Raw genomic sequence first — 17752 nt, 5'->3', positions numbered from 1 at the left:
TTCAAGGCTGATGACCTTCTAACAAAAACTAAATTAGAATAATCCTGCCCCAAATGGGGAAAAAAATCAGAGCACTTTAAATTAAGACAAATAGCTTGCTAAAACATCTAAATGCTAGCTTCAGTAATTTCTTTGCTTAAAAAACAACTTAAGTTCCGTGCTATGAAAACAATAAATTTTAGCACAAATGTGGGGTTTGTAACATGAAATTTACACTTGATTTTAACTTGTAAATATTTCATTGATTAAATATTGCATAGCCAATGACATTACAGATATGACTTATAAAACTTCCTCAGTAAATCATACATAAACATTAAAGCTTAAAATTATGAACTGCATAAATCCAGCGTTTGTCATTTGTATCTTAGTTTGCTTATGATTTAACTTAAACTATGCCAGATACAGAACTTCCTAGAAGTAAACTGAACACAGAAATTACAAGATGAAGGGTTATTTTTAGTAATTACTAACTATGCACTGATTTGTGGGGAAGGGGCTGGGAAAAAAGTGTTCATGTTCATGTGATTTAAATTTCTCAGATGTATCTTTACTGTGGGCCACAGTAAAAATGCTGTACATATACCAAGGATGGAGAAAATTATTCCTGAGTAGCTGTGTGAGCAGGTGCTGTGGCCACCTGGATCCAAACACATACATACAGGCTTGTAAGGTTAAACAGATTATTTTCTGGAATTCAGCTATATTTGTGAAGTGGTAGCAGAACATGTATCTCAGCCAAGGATTCTTGTTACTTTGGAAGCACCTTGTGCATTTTGTAGGTCTTCCAAATCTCTTGCCTCTGAGCAGATGGACACATTCTCCTCACCTATCCTGTTTTTTATGCAGAGCCCTGATTACTAATTGTGTGAAAAGACAGAAAAAGATTACATTTTTATGTGGGTTAATAGGTTCTCCTACTTTGGTATAGTCTCTTAAGGACTTAGAAGGTAGTGCTGGGTGAACATTGCCTATAAGGTAAGGAGTATTTCAGGCTTATCTCCTGTCTCCTTTCAACATGTCCACAGCCTCACTGGATTAAACTATAGTTGTGAATGTGCTGCCTACATTCACTTTATGTTGATTATGTAATTCAGACCAAAAAAGTACTCAAGTTAAGTCTTATTACCAATCTGGGCTATGCAGATCTCCAACCTAAATGATCCCTTTTACCGATTGAAAATAAATAATGGATTTTCCTTCATGTGGTATAAAAATGCACTTCTTTTCCAACACTGCTTCAGATAAAAAGCATCTTTCAGAGTGAAGGGCTTTATCATAATATACAAGTTTCACCTATGTTAAAAAAGGAATTTCCTTTTTAAGTCTGAATAAGTGCATTTAAAATGTATTTCACTCCTTGTGTAGCTGAGACATTGCAGAATTCGGAGCTAAGGTAACAACGTCTTGGAAATGTAAATAATAAGCCCTCACTAACATCAAGTTTGCAATGTCTTAACCTTTGATGTTTTTGGTCCAAGGAAAAGTTAGCATTCATTGCCCATACTGTCCATAGATGGTGTAAGGAGTAGCAGGCATTTCAGAAAGGAAATCAAACTCCATTAGATGATCAGAAGATGTTCAAGTTTATTCATTAGGAAATGCTAAATCCTTTATGGTCCCAGGAACACAGTTTTATAGGGCAGAGCAGCAAGTAGATAGCTCTACCCACGCTGCTCCAGAATTTCACAGTAGACAAGTGGTCTTTTAAATTTCTTTGATTTCTGTGCTACATTGGAAGAAGAGGGTTTAGTAGCAAAAGCAGAGAAAAACAAGGCAATGGTAATGATTTTGTGGTGTCTCTCAGAAACAGGGAGGTCTTGAATGCTTGTCCTTGCTACAAGAATTACTTAAGACTTCCAGGAAGTGATTACAAATGATTGGGAAAGGACTAAGTGGAAAATACGTGCTTACTACTGTGAATGCATTGGGTTCAGTCCAACATAAAGAAGGAGTTTTCTGCTGCTAAGAAAGCTGAAATTCTCATTTTATTTTTCATTAGGCATGTGGCTACAGCTTCTTCTTGACCAGCTGTTGGTCCCTATCAGGACAAGGAAGCATTGCAAGGTGGCTCCTACAGGATTTATGTTTTGCTGCTGTTCCCAGCTGTCAGTGTCCCTGTAGTTCTTGTTGCATTGAAGGAATAAGCACAGATTATTGCTCACAAGCTATAGTAGGGATAGCAAATGACTCAGTGGAGAGGTGTCGTGTTTTGCCTCACCCATCCTTTTCAGGCCCAGAGGGATTTTTCTGCATGTATGGGGAAGCATTCTGCTGAAGCAACACTTTCCTACATTTATTTCCATTTTTTCTCCCTACTCCCGTCTAGCTTGGGCATATAAATATGTTCTTTAACCTTTATTTATGGTAACTCTGAGGCATTATAATGCAAGGGTAATTTTTAACATAACATGGCAGTGCAAATGCAGGACTATAATTTAGTGCATTAAGTGTCATTAGACCTCAGTACAAAATCAAACTATTGTTGCATATAAAATCATAAATGTTCATCTCAGAAGAAGAAGGAAAAAAAAAAGACTTTGCAATAAGAACACTTTTCCTTTCAAACTCAATATACAACAGATCTGGATGAAACATGAGATGACTATCAGTTGAGTTTTGGAGCTTTTTTCTGTTCTACAAGTAACAGTAAGAATTTTTATATTAAGAAACTAAAGAATAAATAGTAGTACATGTAACAAACTTAATGGAAAGGGCTGAGACTCAAAGGATGCTGAAACATTCAATTGTTATTGATTGAGAATCATTTGTAAGTAGGTTATTTTTGTCTCTGGTGGTGAGGAATATACTCAAGGACTTCCTGTTTTATCAGAAATCTGTAGCTTTACACAACTTGGCATTTATTTTTTCTTTTAATTATGACTAGAAAAATTCAGTACTAAAGCCATTGGCTATTTATCAGTGTTTACAGTCATGAGAAGGTTTGTGGAGAGTTCACACTATACCTGTTAAAGCAGTTATATGTATTTACTTTTAGTGATGACTGGATTCTGGGCAGATTTCTGGAATTGTACAAAAACGTTTCTGTAGGTTTCTCTCTGCCATGGCTATAGAGGCTGCTTGCAATATGACTCAGCCCTTTTTCATACTTTATGTTTATTATACTAAATCTTTGATAAAATTTCTAATGTGAAAAAAATCAAAGGAACACACATTATCAAATATTTATTGACTGGAAGCTTTAGCTAACGTTCTGCATTATTAAGATGAAGATTCAATTTATAAAATAGGAAATATAGTAAGAAAGGAATAATTTTTTTTTCACTCTCTGAGCTTTGGCCTCAACAGTTGAAAAAAATAGGTTTTTTACTTACGTTATCGGATTTGTTTCTCTCCTGAAGTAACTGAACTACAAGTGTTTTTCCTTAGTATCTTTAATTTCAGATTCTGAAAAAAATGCTTAATCTGAGTTTTTTGTGGTTTTTCTTTCTTTCTGTTCTTTCTCAAAATCTGTCTTGTTTACAGTCAGGAGTCCAGCTAGCGTCAGTTCAAGCTAGCTCTGAAGGTGGGGGTTGTTTGTTATTTGTTATTTTGTTTAGTCATGTTGTTTTTCAGCTTCTGCTTTTCTTTGGTTCCCAAGCACTGAAAATATAGAAATACAATTCTATTATATTTAGTGCTACTTGTCCTTTAGAAACTTAGTCCTTCATTTTCTGACCCTTTCCTACCTTTCCTCAATCATATAAAGTTACACCTGTTGCTTCTACCTTTTCTCCCCCAAGGATTTTTATTTATCATGTGTTTATTCGTTGCTTTTCTGTTTTCTGTCTTTAACAAGTTTTCTTGAGAAGGCACTTGCCTACTTTCATACTTCTAATTTTCTTTTGAAATTATCACTTGAGAAGGATGGGGAAAAGCAGCTCCTGTGATGCTGAGCTCCATAACAGACAAGAGAAATACTAATCATCTAGCAAGATGGAGAATTTTAAATAATATGCCAATAATGCTTGGATATTAAAAAGAAATGGGATAGTCAATGCTTTCACTTGCACTGGAAAGCTGATGGTAAAAAGTGTCATCACAGCTAGGTGGAACTACTCCATAAGATAGTTCTTAAATTCCTGCTCTAACAGTGAGCTCACAGAGAAATAAAGTGTCCTCACAGTACCAGAACCTCTTTACACCACTAAAAGAAGAGTTTTGGGAAAGCTGAATAATAGCTCTTAGGAAATTAGTGATTTGAATGTTGCTCTAATACCATTTCCAGATAGCAAATTTTAATAGCTAAACAATTTCCATTGTGTAAAAAATACAATAATTTATAGCATTGTTTCAATTCCTTCCTCCACAATTCAATGGGAAAAAACCACACCAAAACAAGAAATATAGCAGTGCCCTTGCAGATACACACAATTTTTTATTGCATGACAGTATCAGTTAATTTAAACTGAATAAAGAATATCTTTCTTCTAGAATAGAACCACTTCAGGCCTTTTGTAAAAAACAGGTGAATTTTCTCTCAGGGTGCGTCAGCTCATTGAATCTGAATCTTTCCATGGGGTAGGATGGAAAAAGTAAACCTTTCAGAGGTGGGGGGGAAATACAATATGAAGAAACCAAAAAAAAAGAAAGGCAGAAAGCTCTTAGCATAGAGGTGCCAATACTTCAAGCTTCAGGGCATTCACCTGGAATATTGATACTCCAGACTGACAATCCAGGTTCCTTGCTGTGCTCAGCTTAAAGCAAACAATTTCTTATGCATCAGGCAAGGGTTGTGATTAGTTGTTCATTCTGGTATGGATCTCTTCTCTCTTGCACTGTGTTTAAAATGTTTTCAGGAATACTTTACCATGTTCTGGGGAAGTTCCCTAGATACTGAATTAGTCTCTCATTTGACTTCTTGATGTAAATTTTTGAAAGGCCTTATGTAAGGGTATGTGCAAGGTGAATGTCTGCTCCTTTGAGGGTATCTGGTCAACGACCTTTTTCAATGCAACAAGGGGTAACAAGATGCACTAGTTTTGGCTGGGATAGAGTTAAATTTCTTCATAGTAGCTTGTGTGGTACTATGTTTTGGATTTGTGATGAAAAGAGTGTTGATAACAGCCTGAAGTTTTAGTTACTGCTGAGCAGTGCTTACATAGAGCCAAGGGCTTTGCTGCTTCTCACCCCACCCCACCAGCGAGGAGGCTGGGGGGACACAAGGAGTTGGGAGGGGACACAGCCGGGACAGCTGACCCCGACTGACCCAAGGGATATTCCAGACCATAGGACGTCATGTTCAGCAATAAAAGCTGGGGGAAGAAGAGGGAAGGGAGAGGACATTGAGAGTGATGGAATTTGTCTTCCCAAGTAACCATTATGTGTGCTGGAGCCCTGCTGTCCTGGAGATGGCTGAACACCTGCCTGCCCATGGGAAGTGGGGAATGAATAGATTTTACTTTACTTGAATGTGGAGCTTTAGCTTTCTCTCTTAAACTGCCTTTATCTCAACCCACAAGTTTTCTCACTGTTTCCTTTCTGTTTCTCTCCCACATCCCACCGGGGGTGGGCAGTAAGCAAATGGCTGTGTGGGGCTGAGCTCCCTACTGGGGTTAAACCAGGACAGAGGAAAAGAAGGAAGTCATAACCAAGAATGTCCAGGGACACAAACCTGACCAACGAAGGATGAGAACTGAACCTGGTCAGTCACACTAATTGATGAGGGCATGTGAGAGTGTGAGAATGTTTATTCCAGCAAGGATATCTGAGTGGGATCTTGTCAATTGGGAAACCAAGGGAAAAGGGGGCAGCCAGAAACCAAAATATACCAAGACACAGACCTGACAAAGCAAACATGGAGACAATGACAAGAAACAAGCCACACCACTCACACTAATTGATGGGCTATCGAGAAACCACAGGTGCTACTTCCAGGAAGATCAACATGGACTTTGCAACTGATAAGATCGTAAACCAGGGAAGACCCTGGACTGGGACCGTACGGGAATGGTAGAGCTGTACAAACCCATGGGGCACCTGCAGGGGAAGGGTGAGCAGGGAGGAACAAAGGCAGAGTAGGCAGGAAAGGGTATAAAAGGGTCTCGTCTTGTGTAAAATGGGGCCAGCCAGTACACTTGTCTGGCTGAGCCCTATCCTGATCACTGCTGTTGGTCCTATCCTCTTCTATCTTCTTAATAAATCTTTTCTTAACTGTCTCTCTGCATAATCTCACTCTCTGCCCCGTGTGTGTGTGCTGCAAGGAATAAGTGCCAGCTACCAGTAAGACCAGTACTGGTGTGAGTGAAAACTGGTGCCAACTACTGGAGTGAGTCAGACTGGAGGTGTGGGCACCCCTGGCCTGTGGTGCCAGCTACTGGAGCAAGTAGGTGTCTTTAATGTCCAGCCACTGGAGTGGGAACTGTGTGTGTCCCAAAAACCAGCTACTGAGGCGGGACTGCCATAAGTGAGCGGCTCTGCACCAGTGGCTGGAGCAGGACCACAGGTCACAGTCTGTGTGCCTGATGCGGGCTGCCAAGGGCAGTGAGCGTCTGTATCTTCCCTAGTCCTGAAGTGTGTGTGGAGTACGTGTGTATTTGCTAGCAAGCTTTAAGCTGCACTAGATGGCAAGCAGGGAGGCCTCGGGTTTGGGCTGGGGTATCAGGTGGGCAGGGGTTCTGTGATGGTACGCTCAGGGGGACTTGTGAAGGTGGAGCACGTGAAGAAGAATGTGCAAGTGCTGTGTGTTTGCTAGTGACCATCAAGCTGGACTAACCAGCAAGTAGGGGACCCATGAAATGGGTAAGGGGGCCCGGGATCCAGGCAAGGGTGCCAAGTAGACAGAGGGGCCATGCTAGTGCTTGAGGGATCTGCGAATGTGCATTTGTGAATCTGGAGAGTGTTTTGTGTGTGCACTCACTAGTGAACTTCTGACTCTACCAGCTGAAGAGGAGGAAGGGCGCTTGGCTGTCTATATTATGTTTTATGTGAGTCCTATACATGGGTACAGTTGAAGGCACCACTTTGTCTGTGGCAGTCTGTGGGGCAGGCTGTATCAATGTCCTGTGTGTGTCTGTGTGCATGTCTGTATAACCCTCTGTGTGTCTGTATGTGTCTCTGGGACATGTGCTCAGCTTTGCTACTGGTTGAGCCTGCAACCAGGAAAGCTCCTGCCGTGTCCGTCAGCCTGGGCATAGACCGTGGGTCCCTGGGGCAGTGAGCTGGGCTGCAGAAGCCAGGATGGAGAGGTCCTGGGCTGGATCAGATGGAAGAGGTGGCCACAATCTCGTACACCACTTAACACTTACTTTCATCCCATTGCAGAATGAAATAAATTTTGGAGTTTCGAAACCAATAATGGTGGAGTAGGAAAACCCCTTTTATCATCCCCTTAAATCAAGGATTTTTCATATGTGGACTGCATGCTTATTGGTCACCTAGCAAAAAGAAAACCAGTCCATAGCACTGGCTTTAGGGTGACTTCATAGTATAATATAGAAAATCCCCTCCTTTTGATGATGTGTCCTTATGATTAGGCACACTACTGAAAACAAAATACATTGACAAATATATAAACTTCACATATAATGTTAATGCAAGCATTATTTTAAGGGCAAAGGAAAAATGTTTAGAATTTACTTTGCATTGATGTCGTAAAAACTGAGGAGATTGTAAAGCTTATTGCTACAGCTCTTACAATATTGTGTTTTACGTGAAAAAGGTTAGGAGGTTAAAAAACAGAACAAAGGCATTTCTATTTATTTCTCAAACAATACATATTGTTAATTTGTATTGTGATTGCTTTTTCTATAGTTACCTTTTTCAGGTCAGAAGCATTTAACTGATAGCCATTTTTCTCCTAATTTGCACAGAAAACACTAGTTAATGAATCATCCCTGGTTTAGACCTCTGTGATAATTTTACTTCCTTCCCCAAGCCTTCTCATACAAATCTACTCTTGAAATTATATGTTTAATTGTAACAATGAGGGGGATACTTGCATATGTCTTCGACCTTTCTGTCTTGAGAGGCACAGTAATAGTACTGTTGCATGAACTAGCAAAGCCCCTCAAAGTATAGAATAGATATGGAACAGATTATGTTTGGTTTAGGCTTATTAATTTTTGGACAGATTCCATGTGACTTTATATATGGCATTTCTAATGAAATGAACGGAATCTCAGTAGGAGTTCTGTGAGTAGTTTAGCAAGAGATGATTAAAAATGAGGAAAACACAAGGTACAGTGAAGCAGAGTACTTAGATTAACAGTACTATAAAATATGAAAATTTAGGCCCTTACAATGCCATATTTATTTGTGGTATATTATTCTGTTGCTAAACTACTTCTTTATAGCATTCAAGGGGGTAAGACAATATATTTCCCAATAATTGAAGGAGGCCAGGTGCGAACTCTAGTCACATGGGTTTCTCACTATTTTATAACTTATAATACTATTCCTTCAATAAACACATCTAATTTCAAGAAAAAAAAAAGGTTATATAATATAAATGCTGTTCCTTTTTTCCTTGCCTTTGAAGGTCTACTACTGTGCAGTCTAAAGATGATCACACTCTCTTGGAGTTTTTCTATAGAATCCTGTTTGGACACACTTTAACTCATATTTCTTTATTGCTCAGTTCACACAGAGAGCTTTTCCTCATAGGCCCCATAAAAATTCATTCTCACCTCTGAAGATCCTTCAAAGCTTAGTAATGTTCAGATCTGCCTTTCATTCCTGTCCTCTATTATTATCTTCTGGAGTATTGCCGGATGTAGAACATTCTCATCAGTGGGGAAATATAGTGAAATTAAATGATTTTTCTTAACAAATCTTTTAAATACTTGCCTAAAGGTACTCCTATGCTTAGCACTGAAAGCATATGTCTTGGTTTTACAGCATGTCTAAGTGGATTTACAAAAGAGGAACAAAACATATTCTGAGGTGGCTAGCCTGAGCCAGCTCTAGTGTGTGTGAGGTGTGCCAAAATATGGTTGTTTGCCCAACGTTAGAAGTCCTAAAAAGATTCTAGGCTTCTAAACTCAAGTAGGGTGCTCCTGATGTGTATATGCAGCCATGTATAGAGCCACTCTGATTCAGAGTGCCATGAGCGAAGTTTCTATTTCTACAGCTCCCAGACTTGATGCACCTGGGGTACTCCTTTTCTTGAGGATCTTTAAGAGGAACAATATAAAATCATTGTAATTTTCTCTACGTACAAGGAAGCAATCATAACTTAACAGTTGCAAATGCATCAGTAATTATATTAATTGTAATTCTGGTTCTGTATTTGATACTTTGCAACTGTGCCTTCATCTTGCCTGTATGGCAGATGTATGACACAGTGTGCCCAGGACTCAACTTCTCTACAGCTACATCTATAGCAATAATTAAACAAAGCAGAAAATCACAGAATCAAAGCAGCACAAAATAGTTACTGTTAGAAGAAACTTCTGGAGATGATGTAGTCTTAGCCCCTTGCCTGAAGCATGTTCAGCTACAGCAGGTTGCCCAGGGCCATGTCCAACTGAGTTTTGAATATCTGCAAAGATAGAGACCCCACAACCTTTCTGTGTAACCTGTTCTAGTGTTTCACCACCCTCACAATAAAAAGATTTTTCTTATGTTTAAATGAAAATTCCTGTATTTCAGTTTGTGTCCTTTGCCTCTTGTGTTCTCACTGGGTGCCATTGAGAAAAGTCTGGCTCCATCTTCTTTACTCCCCTTACCAAGTATTTATATACATTGATCAGTTCCTCCTGAACCTTCTTGTCTTCAGGGAAAATGATCGCAGATGTCTATCTTTGTATGTTAGATGTTCCAGTCCCTTGATCATCTTCATGCCCCTTCACTGGACTTCCTCCAGTATGTCTGTGTCTCTTGTACTGGTGAGCCCAGAACCTGAACCAGCATTCCAGATGTGTCTCACCAGGGCTGAGCAGAGGGGAAGGATCACCTTCCTCAATTTGCTGGCAATGCTCTCTGCCTAATGTCCTCCAGAATGCTATTGCCCTTCTTAGCTGCAGAGGCACAGCACTGGTTCATGTTAGATTTATTGTCCACAGGGACCCTCAGATCCTTTTCTGTAAAACCACTTTGGTCCTCCAGCTGCTTGGCCCACAGCATGTACTGGTGCATGGATTTATTCCTACCCAGGTGCAGGACTCGGCATTTCCCTTTGTTTGAACTGTATGAAGTTCCTGTTGGCCCCTTGCTCCAGCACATTGAAGTCCCTCCGAACAGCAGCACAACCATCTGGTCTATCAGATCCTCTTCCCAATTTTATATCATTTGTAAACTTGCTGAGGGTGAACCCTGTCCTATCATCTTGATCACTGAAGAAGTTTGCCAGTGTGGGGTTGCAGTCATCTGCGCTGCTAGTTTGTTAGCTTTGTCTCTTACATTGCTCTGGTCCAAACCAGATGGCACTGTGTCAGTGCTAACCATTGCCTGCCAGTTGTCACTGGCCCTGAAATGGAGTCACACGGCATGGATGAGGCCGTATCATGTTAGCAGTGTCACCCAGTCACAGTCCTTCAGCAATATGGTGGAAGGCTACACGTCCATCCCTCCCTGCTCTCCTCGCTGTGCCTGAACTGCCCCAGAGCCACTCCTGCTATTGTACTACAAACACCCCCCTCTAAAGTGCTGGTTTTCAGCCCTCTCATTAACCTACAACTGGGGAAATAGTGAAAAGATGAAAGGTCCCAATAGGGTGGGTGACTACAAGGAAGAGGAACCAGAAGTCAAGGGGATTTCTTTGGGTTTTTGTATCAGACATAACTGGCAGGTTTGGGGTGCTAGGGGGCTGCCAGGATGCCCTGTGTGGGAGGTGGCCATGACCTGCCCTGTGCTGAGCACAGCTGTCTCCAGTTGGACCTGACACCAATACAGACAGCACATCAAACCCCAAAACTGCTGCAGCTGGGGGACCTCACAGTGCCTCTGCTCGGGCAGTGATGAGAGACTGCCAGAGACCGTGGGAGAAGTAAACAGAGGAGCTGCCTAACTGAGCTGCCTACCAGGAGCTGACATTCATGATGCTACTGAGAGGCTGCTAGGCCTAGTGAACCCTGCAGGTTATCATCTGCTCCTACTATTCCACGTAGGGTCTAACCATGCTGCGGCAAGGCAACTCAGAACCATCAAAAGAGACTATGTGTCCCTTGGAGCAACATTAAAAGGATCTGGTGCACAGGTGGTTTCTCCTCTGTCCTCCCAGTCAGAGGAAGGGGTTTAGGAAGGAGGAGATGAATTGAACTGCATGGCTGGTGCTGTACTCAAGGTTCTGGCTCCTGTGATCATGGATCTACCTTTGAGAAGTCTGCTCTGTTGGGAGCTGATGGGATTCACCTGACTGTGTGGGGCAAGAAGGTCTTTGTCAACAAGCTGGTCAGACTTATACAGAGATCTTTAAACTGGAGTTTTGAGCAACAGAGAAGAGCCAGGGGCTGCTGATGTATTAGGAACCAACAGGGAAACACTGGTGAAATACCTCAAAGAAAATAGGGCATATTCCTCTAAAAAGGTGACAAGGTCAACAGCCCAGCTGAGGTGCCTCTATACCAATGCATGCAGCATGGGTTGCAAACAGGAGACTAGCTGTGCAGCTAGAAAGTTATGATCTAATCACTGTCGTTGAAACTTGGTGGGATGAATTGCACGACTGGCGTGCTGCAATCGATGGCTATAAACTGTTCAGAAGGGACACGTAAGGAACAATGGGTGGAGGGTTGCCCTCTATGTAAAAGCATGGATTGACTGCACTGAGCCATCTTTGAAAACCAGTGGATAACTTATGGGTAAAAAATTCAGGGCCACAACAACAAAGGAAACCTTGTGGTTGGTGTTTACTACAGGCAGCCTGATCAAGGGAAGCCTGTTGATGAGTCATTCTTCAACTACAGGAAGCATCACACTTACAAGCTCTGATCCTGCTGGGGGAATTCAATCACCCTGACATCTGTTGTAAAAGTGGCACAGTAAGCTGTAAGCAGTCCAGGACACTTCTGGTGAGTGACAAGGATAATTTCTTAATCCAGGTGATAGACAGCTTGGCTAGAGGAGAAGTGTAACTGACCTATTGCATACCAACACGGATAAACTAATTAGAAATGTCAAGATTGGTGGCAGCTTGGACTGCAGTGATCATGCCCTGGTGGAGTTCACAATCATGAGGGATATGGGCCAGGTGAAGACTAGAGTCAGGATGCTGAATTTTAGTAGAGCAACCTTTAAGGAATTGATGGATGGGATCCCCTGGGAAACTGCACTCAGGGGCAAAGGAGCTGAACAGAGCTGGCAGCTCTTTAAGGACATTTTTCTTAGATCACAAGAGCTGTTGATTCCCATGTGTAAGAAAAAGGGCAAGCAAGGCAGGAGACCAGCATGTTTCAGTGTAAGAAGAAAATGCACAGGCAGTGGAACCAAGGGCATGTACCATTGGAAGAATATAGGGACGCTACCCAGATGTTTAAGGATGGGATCAGAAAACCCAAGGCACAGTTGGAGCTGAATTTGGCCAGGGATGCTAAGAATAATAGTGAGGGCTTCTACATGTACGTTGGCCAAAAAAGGAATTAAAGAGAATGTATTCCCACAATAAATAAGGCAGGAGAACTGGTGACAACCAAAATAGAGAAAACTGAGGTATTCAACTATTTTTTTGCCTCATTTTTGAATGGTAATCTCTCTTCCCACATTTATCAAGCCTCTGAACCTCAAGGCAGGGACTGGGGGAGTGAAGTCCCTCCCATCACCAGAGAAGGTCAGGCTCAAGACTGTCTGAGGAACCTGAATATACATAAGTCAATAAGACACAGTGAGATACATCCCAGGGTCCTAAGGAAATTCACTGATGTAGTTGCAAGCCACTTGCAATCATATTTGGAAAGTTGTGGCAGTTGGGCAAAATCCCTAGTGACTGGAAAAAGGGAAATATCATGCCCATTTTTAAAATGGGTAAAAAGAAAGACCCTGGCAACTACCAACCAGTCAGCCTCACCTCCGTGCCTGGTAACATCACGGAACAGATCCTCCTGGAAGCTATGTCAAGGTATATGGAAGACAGGGAGGTGATGCAAGACAGACAACATGGTTTCACCAAAGGCAAGTTGTACTTGACTAATCTAGTGGCCTTCTACAACGAGTGACTGTCTTGGTGGACAAGGGAAGACCAACTGATGTCATCTACCTTGGCTTTTGTAAGGGCTTTCAGCAACCTGATCTAGTGGAAGATGTCCCTGCCCATGGGAGGGGAGTTGGACTAGATGATCTTTAAAGGCCCCTTCCAACCCGAATCATTCTATGATTTTACAAGATGTGGAAGGGGTTGTTGTTGGGGACACAGGCACTCCGTGCCAGAGCAGGGACACCCCTGAGGGACTGTGGTTGTGGGTCACCCATGCTGGGGCAGTGGAAAACAAGGAAGAAGCCAGGAGCAGTGGAGGAAAATGAGTAAGAAACAAGGAGCGACAGAGAGAAACCATTATGCACCAGCCCCAGCCTTCTGCACTGTCCATCAGCTCACCAAAGAAACTGGGCTGATTGAGCATAATCTGCAGCAAAACCAAGGAATGTCAGGACTGAAAAGTGGGGAGGAAATATGATTTGCCTATGCTGAGCCAGGGGAAGGGAGAGGAAAGGTATTTCCTTAAATGCTTGCTTATTTGCTTATGTTTCCTTTTTTTCTGAATACCCAAACTGGTAATCAAAAATTTGTGCTAAATGGCGATAAACTAAATTACAGAAAAAAATTCCCCTGGTCAAGTCTGCTTTGCCAGTGACAGTCTTCTGTTTGGTCTAGACTGAGGTGGCAAGATGGCCTGTGGCAGAGCATGGTGCCTGGTAATGCAATGGTAAACAAAAATACCCTCCTGCATGCAGGCTGGGGACCTCTCACCATGTAGCTCCCCGTATTTTCTCCTACTAGACTCTGCAGTGAGCATTGAGATGCCAGGTCACTGCCTTTCCACACAAGGCAGGCATCTGAGGTCTGCAGCTGCAGCGCCCTCCCCTGTCCAAGGAGTAGCCCAGCATCCCACAGCAGGACTCCTTTCCTAAATCTGTGCCAAGGGCAGACCCCTACCTACGCTGTCCTGCCACTGCTGCCATTGCCGTCAAGTCCAGGGGCAGAGTGAAGAGCTGAGGAGAGATCTAGTGAGTGTAAATTGTATTTATGCTCTTGGCAGGGGAGGGAAGAAGGGCAATCTCAAGCTTAATGACACTGAGAATAGCACATGCAGAGAGGAAAGATGCCTGGGGTAGGGTGAACCTACCATCGCTGCAGCTTGACAGTCTCCCATGGCAACTCAGCAGAAGAGAAAGGAAAAAAATCATCAGCTGATGGATTATGTCTGCATAGCAACCAGCTATGCCTCAGAGCAGGGTGCCACCCCAAAGGATATGTGGTGTGGTAACAGCAGAAACAGTCACACACTCTCATGTTCTGAACAAGACAGATCCTGTCAGGACTCCACACATGGCCACACATGTGATTGTCTCCTCTGCATGGGGAAAAAGAAGCCATGCTACTCACAAAAATGACACTGTACACACTGCTTGCCCCCAAAACCCCCATGCCTCCTACATTCCTGAAAGCAATAAATGAACCTATTATTACCAAACATCATTTCATTTATGAAGCATTATCTGGAGGAACTTGCCACCATTGCTCTTTTCTTGCATATCCCATCTCCCATGACCCCAACTCAGCCTAGGCAAAAGAAATGCTAAGTGATATAACTTCCTCTGCCCTCCTCCTCCCCCTTTGTGACACAGGTCTATTTTATCTGCTGAATTTCTCTGAGGCCTTGTAGAAAACTGGAGCATGCCCCATTTCCAAGCCAGCACTATCAGAGTTTGGCAGAAACCATATTTAATCTGCTACGCTGTGCCTCATCTGACATTCAGGGTAAAATTAGCATCTTTTGGTTCCTTTCATAGGACAGGAGCTGGGTCCAGGGAATGTGGTTCTGACAGTGGTACTTCTACAAAATATCATCACAGCTCCTCTGGGACACTAGGTATCCTTTCTGTGCAACAGTTGGCACTGCAGGTGTAAGTGTGCCAGCTGCATAGCACACAGAAAGCCTGCCTGACTACTTTTGTACCTGACAGGGCAACAGCATGGCACAAAGAACACATAGCAGACTAGCCAGCACCCCTCCCTCCTGCAGCACCACTGGTTAGTTTTTTTCTTGCAGCATTACATACTTAATCCACTTCCCATACAAAGCAGGCTACAAAGACACAGTGAGGAAGTCCAATGTGTACAGAATCCAATTCACAGCAAACATGACCCAAATCCACGCCACCTCTCCTTGCCCACAGCTCCCTCCTGCTGCTATTCAGACCTTCTGGTTGTTACAGCTGAGTCCAGAAAACTCCCATCCCACCACTTTGAACATAGTCACTAGATTATTAAGGCCATCTTTTTGAGAACTCTTCCCTGTTTCTTTCCCAGCTTCTGCAAAGGCTCCAGCTCTGACCTTTTCAAACATAGCTGTGGATCTGGTCTTCTGATGAATGTGGTTATAGGAAAGATCCTATGGGAGACTGTGCACTGTGCCATGTGTTCACAGCTGCTAGGAAGGACGTCATAGAGACATCCAGTGATAAGGTCTGGAAAGCATCCAGGGAAGCACAGAGGCTGCCCCGCACGAGGGCATCCATCAATACAGGTTTGAAGTCCTTTTATTTAGAACCATAGGCTGAGCTAATGCAACCCTCAGCTGGCCTTCTTGCAGAGGGCTATCGACCTCACCCACACGCAGGAGTGGCTCAAGATACAGAGGAACAAGGAGGACCTTCTGGTCTTCTTGACTGTTTAATCTACTTGAATCTAACCCTGTCTTAGGGTGGAATTGTCTCCTGGGGCTCCACAAGCTACATTGCATCTACAATGCCTGTGGTGGCAAGGACTTGTGAAGCAACACAGCACCTTTTAATTTATTTATTTATTTATTTTCCCTGCCCTGTTACTTTCCCTCTGCTTTTGTAACTACTTTTCTTTCCATTTAAATACATCTTCTGAACACCAAAGTTTCATACAGTAACCTTTGTAATAGGTTTATGTTGTCTGCTAGTGTTGTTGCTTGGTGACTAAAGGATATTTAAGTGCCTGGGTAAACCACTTGAGTACAGAGAACAATACAATGTTGGGAAAGAATAACCAATAAGACTAGAGGTAACAAAACCCTAAGTGTGATCTGACTGTGACAGGGGAATGAAAAACATTTTACGAGAATTTCTGCCTGTGTAGAGCATGGAGAAGAAAAGAACAAAGACATATCTGAAAAAGAGCAAGGCAAAGAAAGAGCAAAGAGACAGAGGATAGCTGAAAACAAGACCTAAAGCTGCAGCTCCCAAGAAGAGAGAGGGGCTGTGGCTGTCACTGCACTGTGCAGCAAGACAGAGCTAACAGACCCAGGGATGGAGAGAAGAGGTTGGGGGTGAGTACGGTTGATGAGCAAAGGAGAAGGAGGGAGGAAAACCAGATCTATTTTTAGCTGCTGTTATGGTAAAAGAAAGTGAGCCATAGTGTTTGTTGCTCTAATGCAGCTGGCCTCAAGGCAGACAGGCACAGATGGTCTCACACACTTCTCTGTCAGGAGGTCCTATGGGGTCAGGAAGGCCAGGCTGGGCACCAAGGCACTGGAGGACTTGATCTGGCTCTGGCTGCTCCTGCTGGAGCGCATCACTGCTCTTTGTTCAAGCTGTATGAGGCATATAGGGCAGACGTGGCACTGAGGCTCTGGTGTCAAGCCTGCCTGTGCATGTTCACTGCCGAGCAGCCAGCTGGCTGAATATCTCCTGTGAGCTCCTGCAGGAGGACGGCAGGGCCCAGCTGAAGGGAACATATGGCCCATAGCTGTTACCAAATGTCCACATCATCCAAGATAGCATCAAGTAAAATGTTATCTGCCAAGATGTGGCACTTGAATCTCCTCCAGGAGGCCTTTATTTGTAGACAGTATCTTTAAACTACATGAATGTCACAAGTCCTACCAAGGGTTTTACACAACATAGTGCCCAGTTCTCCTTTGGAGATTTGTGCTAGAAAATCCTTTAGCACTCTAGGTTTGTTTAGATCAGATTTGATATCTTCTTTTTCAAAGAACTTACTGAAGTAATTAATTCTTTCAAACCTGACTGGCACTTTGCTGAGCTCTGGTTTCAGGTTGTACGCTCTAAATTTCTCTATCCTTCTTACATATTTTCCATTGTGTTCCTCTTTGGTGCAGCTGCATATTAAAAAAAAAAGCACACTGACAACACTTCAGCCCCAGTCAGGTCTTTCAGTATATAGTACATATTTTTCCTAGAACATTTCTTATGAAAAGTATTTACTAAAGAGATTTTTCCTCCAGAAAGAACCATGAAGCATGATTCTTCTATACTGCACTTAAAGTAATTAGCTTGCTGATTGTTTTGATCTATCTAATCTGTCTGTAGTCAGAGAGAGAATCTAATAAATTGAATAAATTTGCCAAGGAGATTTTTAGGTGATGCATCTTCTGTGAAAAGCTTGAACCGTTTTTCCATCACTACTGTATTTTATGCTTTCTATTTAGTCATCTGCATATCCAAATCAATTACCTTCTCCTGCAATCATCAAATTAATTTATTTTGAAGGTTCTTCCATCTTTTCAATTTCAGCTATTTATGTCACATGCCGGAATTCTGTCTTCATTTTTTAACTTACTTAATAGCACTTCTGTAGGAAACTTGTTTCACATCAATATCTTGCAAGAAATCTTTAATAGGATTCATCTTACCAAGTATTACAATTCAGAAGCTGATTGACTAAGAT

This window comes from Haliaeetus leucocephalus, unplaced genomic scaffold, assembly GCF_000737465.1.
Source record: "Haliaeetus leucocephalus isolate CR32 unplaced genomic scaffold, Haliaeetus_leucocephalus-4.0 Scaffold384, whole genome shotgun sequence".
Lineage (NCBI taxonomy): Eukaryota > Metazoa > Chordata > Aves > Accipitriformes > Accipitridae > Haliaeetus > Haliaeetus leucocephalus.
This window is presented reverse-complemented; position numbering follows the sequence as displayed.